Here is a 6890-nt window from a genome sequence, read left to right as displayed (position 1 = left end):
AACTATTGTGTAAGCAATAGCGGTCTAATTTTTTCTTTGTTTCTAGATGTTGTAATTTAGTTGTTGTAGCGTTCAATGCATGCTTACTAAATATAGAATATTTAATAATAGAAGTGTAACTGTATGTATGTATATATTTTAATAAGCGGGTTATTTACATCTTTTTGGAAACCTTCTTCATCACTTCATACAAGTATTTAATTAACAAAAGATTTAATAAATTCTCCCTTCACATTTGCTACATGAATATGAATAAGCAATAGAAAGTGGATGGAGATGAAGATGCATCATTAATGGATGTTCCCATATCCTTTATCACATCCGAAGAATCAAAAGTTGTTGTTATTGAGGTAAGCTTTTGTAAAGTTCCCCTGATTATAAGGTGCTTTATAGAACAACTTCTTATATTAATTCTCCTTTTATTTAGTTAAGTCTTATATTAATGCCAAAAATGATTGGTCATTCAAGATAAATTTTGGCGAAAAGATATTATTTACTATTATAGAATTAATGGTTATAATGTACTAAGAGATTTTTTAATTTTAAAAATACAATAAATGTAAAAACAATATGCGTCATATTTGTTTTAAGATTATATATAAGACGTCTAAATATGAATGTGCATATGAATGATAAGATGTGCATTAAAAATCTCTTAATAGAGTACTCAATATTAAGATGAAATATTAAAATTTGAACACTATGTTATAATAATACTTTTTATCGAACATATGAATATGTAAAAAATTTCCTTGATTGAAAATGTAATAAATAAAAAGTATAGGAAAAATAGATAAAGGATACTAAATTATGACCGAATTTGCGGTAACAGACTCATACTTTATGGAGGACCTACCATCCCCTTGAATATTTTTTTAAAAGCATCATTTTGACATTTATCCACTGTGACACAAGCTGAAATTCGATTATGAAGAATATAATTATTTATGAGATTAAATTTTAATTGAAGTGTGAAGGAAGGGTTACAATTTTAACTACGTTCGAAGCAATTTTCAAAAAGATGGGGGCGTGAGGCAAGGAATTTAATTTTGTTAGTGGCGAGGCGTAAGATCCGAGACACAAGGGGTAAGTCCGAGAGATTTATGGGGCGCATTATTATGTATATTCAATGTTATAATTTTATTACAAAGAAAATAAGTAAAAGTAAAACTTTCAATAATTATACAAATAAATTTTAATAAATAACCTATAATATATAGAAAATACTATTATAATTTGTATTTGAGAAATGTATTAATAACCAATAATGAAGAAATAAGTATTCTAATTATTATTTAAGAAATATCATTACACTAATAACAAAAACTATGACTTAAAGCAAAAGAAGTTCTAAAAAAATTTAAAAATTAATGCCCAGGGCATACGTTTTTATGTCTAGGACTTACATTTTTATTCTTGGAGCTTACCTCATGAGTCACCCCAAAAATATTTTTGAATCCAGTGGTTCGAAGAGTGCAAATGAGTGATAACGATCAAACTTCTTTGTCTTTATCTTTAAATCAACATGCATGTCCAAATGAAATAAGAAAGAGTTTAATTTTTATTTCTCTCACCCGGTAAAGACTCATAGGACTTGCAAATTATGAATGTATTACAGTGAATTCAATCATACTAAATGTGTCATTTCTGCCATTTACCAAGAAAATTATTAAACTAAAATAAATTTAATATAACATCAATAAAATATTTTTTAAAAAAATAAATCATGATTGATGGTTGTGATGGTTAGTTATAATGGTGGTGGATGTCAATTGACGAAGATTTATTGACTATTAATGGTGTTGTGGATAGTTGCTACTGATAGCAGTGGTGGTGAAAGTTGATGGTAGTATATTTGTGGCGGTAGATAGTTGAACCATACATATAACTAATTGTTATGGTGATTGATAAAGATGGGTTACAATATATAGTTGTGAATTATGATGGTTGTTGTCAATATTGTTTGCCGATTTTTCTTATAATGATGATTGGTGTAAATAATAATTGTAAATAATGGTTGTTGATAGTGTGAATTGATTGTAGCTATTAGTAGTGGTGGTCATTTAGAAATGTAGCTACGAATAGTGGTAGTGGTTGAAGTTGATAGTAGTAGTTTGGTGGTGGTTGATAGGTTGAAAATAGTGATCACTAATAGTTGTGGTGATTGATGATGATGGTTGACACCATATAGTTGTGAATTATGATGGTGATTGTTGATACTGTTTGTTGATTTTTGTTGTGATGATGATTGGTGTAAATACTAATTGTAAATAGTGGTTAGTGGGGGTGTTGATTGATTGTAGTGATTGATAGTGGTGGTCATTACGAATAGTGGTTGTGGGTAGTTGATTGTTGTAGTTGATAATGATGATCAATGATGAAGAAAATTGATAATGAAGGGGTGTGGCGATAGAGGTGAATAAATGCAATTGGTGAACTATTATATTTTAAGAAATCTTTGGATAGATACGTTAATGTACTTCATTGTTCATGTGTGAATAATTTTGTAAGTTCTTTGAGACATCTTTCTTCCATATTAACATGGAGCCACTTTTCATTCCATTTGTGAAAATTTATTTATCTATAAAACATCCCTAACGAGCGATCGACTAATGTTTGAGTATGATGAATCACTTCGTGCCAACCTGCTCCTAATCCATTTTTCTTCCTCATATGAGAATGGAAAACTGGTTGACCATGTTCTTAGAAAAAAGGTACTACTTAACACCTTCATCTATCATAATTTTGAATGAATGGATCGATACATCTATAAAACAACCTACGACATAGACAATCTATCTCAAACAATCTTCTCTTATTTTGTCCTTCTTTAAAAAAAATATATATAATATATTTGGCCAAGGAGGACATTTTTAGTAATAATAACCAGATAGCACCATTTCACATACCAATGCAATGAATAAGATGAGTTTTTCTATTTCAGAATGCAAGTTCTGGTAAATCTAGGTAAGGAAAAAGGAGATCGATCATCTTAGGTTTGGCCAAAATAAAAACTATTATTGGTATGGTGGAACTTAATTTAATTTGTGATAGACCTAGAGGTTGTATACATCCTCTAAAATAAATTTAGTGAAACTTACATGATACGTTGACCACAATAATCATTAATATTGTAAAAGAATGCATATGATTGATGGACACTCATCTTTTTTTTGTGGTATTCTAGCACATTAATTTTCATTTTACATAAGATCTTACAATTTATTTTCATATTTTCTACTAAAAGCAACATAAAATTGACGATGATGAGGGTGCAATATTAATGGAAGTTCCAATATCTCTTACCGCACTTGATGAAGTAAAAGTTGATTGTTTGGAGGTAAGATTTTGAAAAGTTTCTCCACTTACAATTTGTTTAATTTATTTTCTTAAGTGATGTAAAAAAATATTTTGTTGGGTTCTTCAACATTTTTTTAATTGTAATTGTGTTATGAAATAAAGAGAAATTCTCAAGGTCAAAATTTGAATGTATATTTGAATAAATACATGTACATGAATATTTGAATATACTTTTCAATATTAAGATGATATATTAAGATGTAAATACTAAATAATAAGATTGCTTATTATTGTAGATCTGATTATAAGAAAATCTCTATTAAATAAGGTAATAAATATAAGACTTAGAAAAAATGGTTAATAGAACATTTTTTTTAACTTTTATTAGCCAAAACTCGACTATGGAAGAATATATGGTTCATACAATAAATTTCAAAAGATTCAATTTATTTTTTCTAGGAAAAAACAAGTGTGAATGATAATGATAACAATCGAAAACCTTTGTTTTTCTTATTGATCAGTGTGTTTGTACAAACAAAATAAGAAAACTTTGATTTTTCTGTTCAGCTCACCCGATAAATGTCAAAAAATATTTTATCAAAAATATCCAGGCGAGTCATAGGACCTTCCGTACGGTATGAGTGTGTTAAAACAAATCTAATCATAATATAGGTGTCATTTAAGCCATTTTCCCTAAAGATTAAAGAAAACATACTACATCAATATTATATTTCAAAAAAATAATATGGTGTGTGATGGATATTGGTGGTGGTTATGAATTTCAATTGAGGATTGTATGTTGACTAATAATGGTGTGTTGATAGTAGACATATTTGTAATGGTTGTATTAAAAGTTAATGAAAGTAGTTCAGTGGTGGTTGATAGTTCTATGATTTTCTGATTGATGTCAATAATAATTGTAAGTAGTAGAAACTGTTAGTGTTGATTGATTGTAGTGATTGATAGTGCTGATGGTTGAGGATAGTAGTTGTGAGATGTTTATGGCGGTGTTTTATAATGGTGGGCAATGATAATGGTAATAGATGGAGTAATTAAGGCGATATCGGTGAATGTATGGAATTTGTGAAATTCATGCTATTAAATGATACGTCTTTTGAGAAAACTTTCTTACATATGAGATTTATCACCTCCCCTTACCATAGTTTCATAAACTAATGGATTGACTCATCAATATATAAAACAACATATGATATGACCAAACTATGTCAAGTGATCTTCTCTTATTTAATCCCTCTAAAAGATGGATATAAATTTTTTTGACTAAAATTGATAATTAAGTTAATCATATTTGTATAGAGTCATTTCATGTACCAATGTATTGAAGAATATAGAAGTTTTCTAGTTTGGAAATTAATTACAAGTACTAGTTAGATGGATCTAAGTTTTTCACGATTTTTTCCTGGAGGAAGTAAATCATCTTAGGTTTGACCAAATGGAAAGAGAAATAACATTATTATGGTGGAAGTAAATTTAATTTGTAATAAATCTAGAGGTTGCGATTACTTTAAGCAAATTCCTTTGAAAGAGAAGCTTTCAAAATTTCTTTTCCCAAAAAAAAAAAATTAGAAATGAAATTCTTATTTAGGATGTAGGTTTTCATCTCACATCCAATTATTTAGTGAATATTTAAAGATATATAACCGCAACCATCACTGATCTTGCTACAAAATTTGATCAAAATTTATACATAAGGTCTGGCCTAGCAATAAAGGTAGAAGTAGAAGTTAGTCATTTTTTTCCATAAATAAAAGAAGTTCAAATGGGAAAAACGAAAACAAAATAAATCACACAAACAGTTACACATATTGAGAAGAAATAGACTCCATCGTATTGTGATGGCCCAACCATGATCCTTTAGAATATAAAATATTGATAAACCAATAGCTATTGTGTACCACTTGATGTACAAAATACTGATTCCCCCCACTTAGTTCAAATAATTACCTTTTGAGAATACATTTTGGATAATTTTTTATTACATAAATACAACTTCTTTTGGTTGCAGATTGAGATGATACCCAAAAATATGCATTACATGCATACTTATACATTTGAACAAAGAAGACAAAACTGGATCATCAAGAATACTTCTTGTCCATGTGGTTCAATTATCGATTATGTAAGTTCCCCTTTGAATAACATACATGTTTTCCTGCCAAAAAAAATTATTACATAAGTTTCCTTCTATGAGATTGTGACAAAATAAATATTTAATAATTGTTGGCAAACAAGTCTACCAACATCTTGAGACAAATAAAAAGTTTCCATCTTTGATTGAGGTTTATAAATTTCTTGTATATGGGGAAGTTCGTGAAACAAAAAGGAAATTAAGCCAAAGTAAATAAACATTGCAGGTTAGCTCAAGAAAATTATATTAGAATAATTAATGAGATTGACTCTATGTATGCATGTTCGTTAAATGAGTTTAATTTGCAGGTGACACCGAGACGTAAACCACATATTCAAGTTAACAAGTTGATCAAAAATTATGTAGTTGGAACATGTACTGGATCTTTCAAGGGGGTATATATAAAAAATCGGCGACACGTTCACTACTTATCTGAACTTGACATCCCTTCAAATATTGGTAAGAAAAGGTAAGGAAGTCGCAATGAAACATATAGTTTCTCTATTTAATGGTATTATCATTGTCGTTTTCAAGTTCATTGTCCTTTCCCTATTTGATTCTTATAATTTTGTAAAAATCTTATGGATAGAGAAGAAGACAAAAAGAGAAAACGAACATTTATATGGATTTCAACAAATAAACATGAGAAATGAAACAACACATATGGACTCAGTAGATTCTGCATTAAGGACTCCAATACATTCTTTCTTTTACCTTTGGGAATTTGAGCTCATAAATATAAAAAAGAGGACAACAACGAAAGTTTTAGTTCCAGATATTGTGGAATTGGAGAGGGAGGAGTTGACTTTTGACTTATTGAGTTTGCACAAAGATATATTGGAACCTCAGAGGAGGTCGGGGGTTGATGAGCAGCTGAGGTTATTTTTGTTGAGAGCTAGTATCAGTGAAGCTTTTTCCAGTTCAATGCCAGCAGGAGTAGGACTTATTAGTGGAGTTGATGTTGTGATGGAGTCTGTAACTCTAACTACTACACCACCAGCTTCTAGGGAGATTCTTGAGGTCTCACTTAGTGCGCTAGCCACTACCGCCACCATTATTAATGTTTCGGGAGATACAAAAGCCTCAACACAATTTATAGACTCTGAAGCCTAGGGAATCACTGATATACACTACTCCCTGTACTATAAATGTTGTAGAGACGTGTCTCTATGAGAATAAAAAATGTCACACCCCGAGCTACCCCCGAGATGCGGATACGGGACCTAGGATCACAAGTGACCCCATGCTAACCTTGCTGGCATAATCATAAGCATACTAAAGATAATAAACTGATGTGGATGCTAAATCAGAAATACAAATGAAAAGATGGGGAATACCCATATACTATAACTGAGATAAATGGTAACTGATCAGTTTAATACAAAGAAAATATTAGTGCAATACTAAGCTGAATTAATCCATGTCTGAAAATAGCCTCTAA

The 6890-nt window shown here is 29.8% G+C and overlaps 1 pseudogene; it reads left to right on the top strand.

Moving 5' to 3' along the window:
• Positions 1-242: 242 nt before the first annotated feature.
• On the top strand, positions 243-6562 carry LOC125856433 (uncharacterized; annotated as a pseudogene).
• Positions 6563-6890: the final 328 nt, after the last annotated feature.

This window comes from Solanum stenotomum, chromosome 1 (assembly GCF_019186545.1).
Source record: "Solanum stenotomum isolate F172 chromosome 1, ASM1918654v1, whole genome shotgun sequence".
NCBI classification, from domain to species: Eukaryota; Viridiplantae; Streptophyta; class Magnoliopsida; order Solanales; family Solanaceae; genus Solanum; species Solanum stenotomum.
This window is presented reverse-complemented; position numbering and strand designations above follow the sequence as displayed.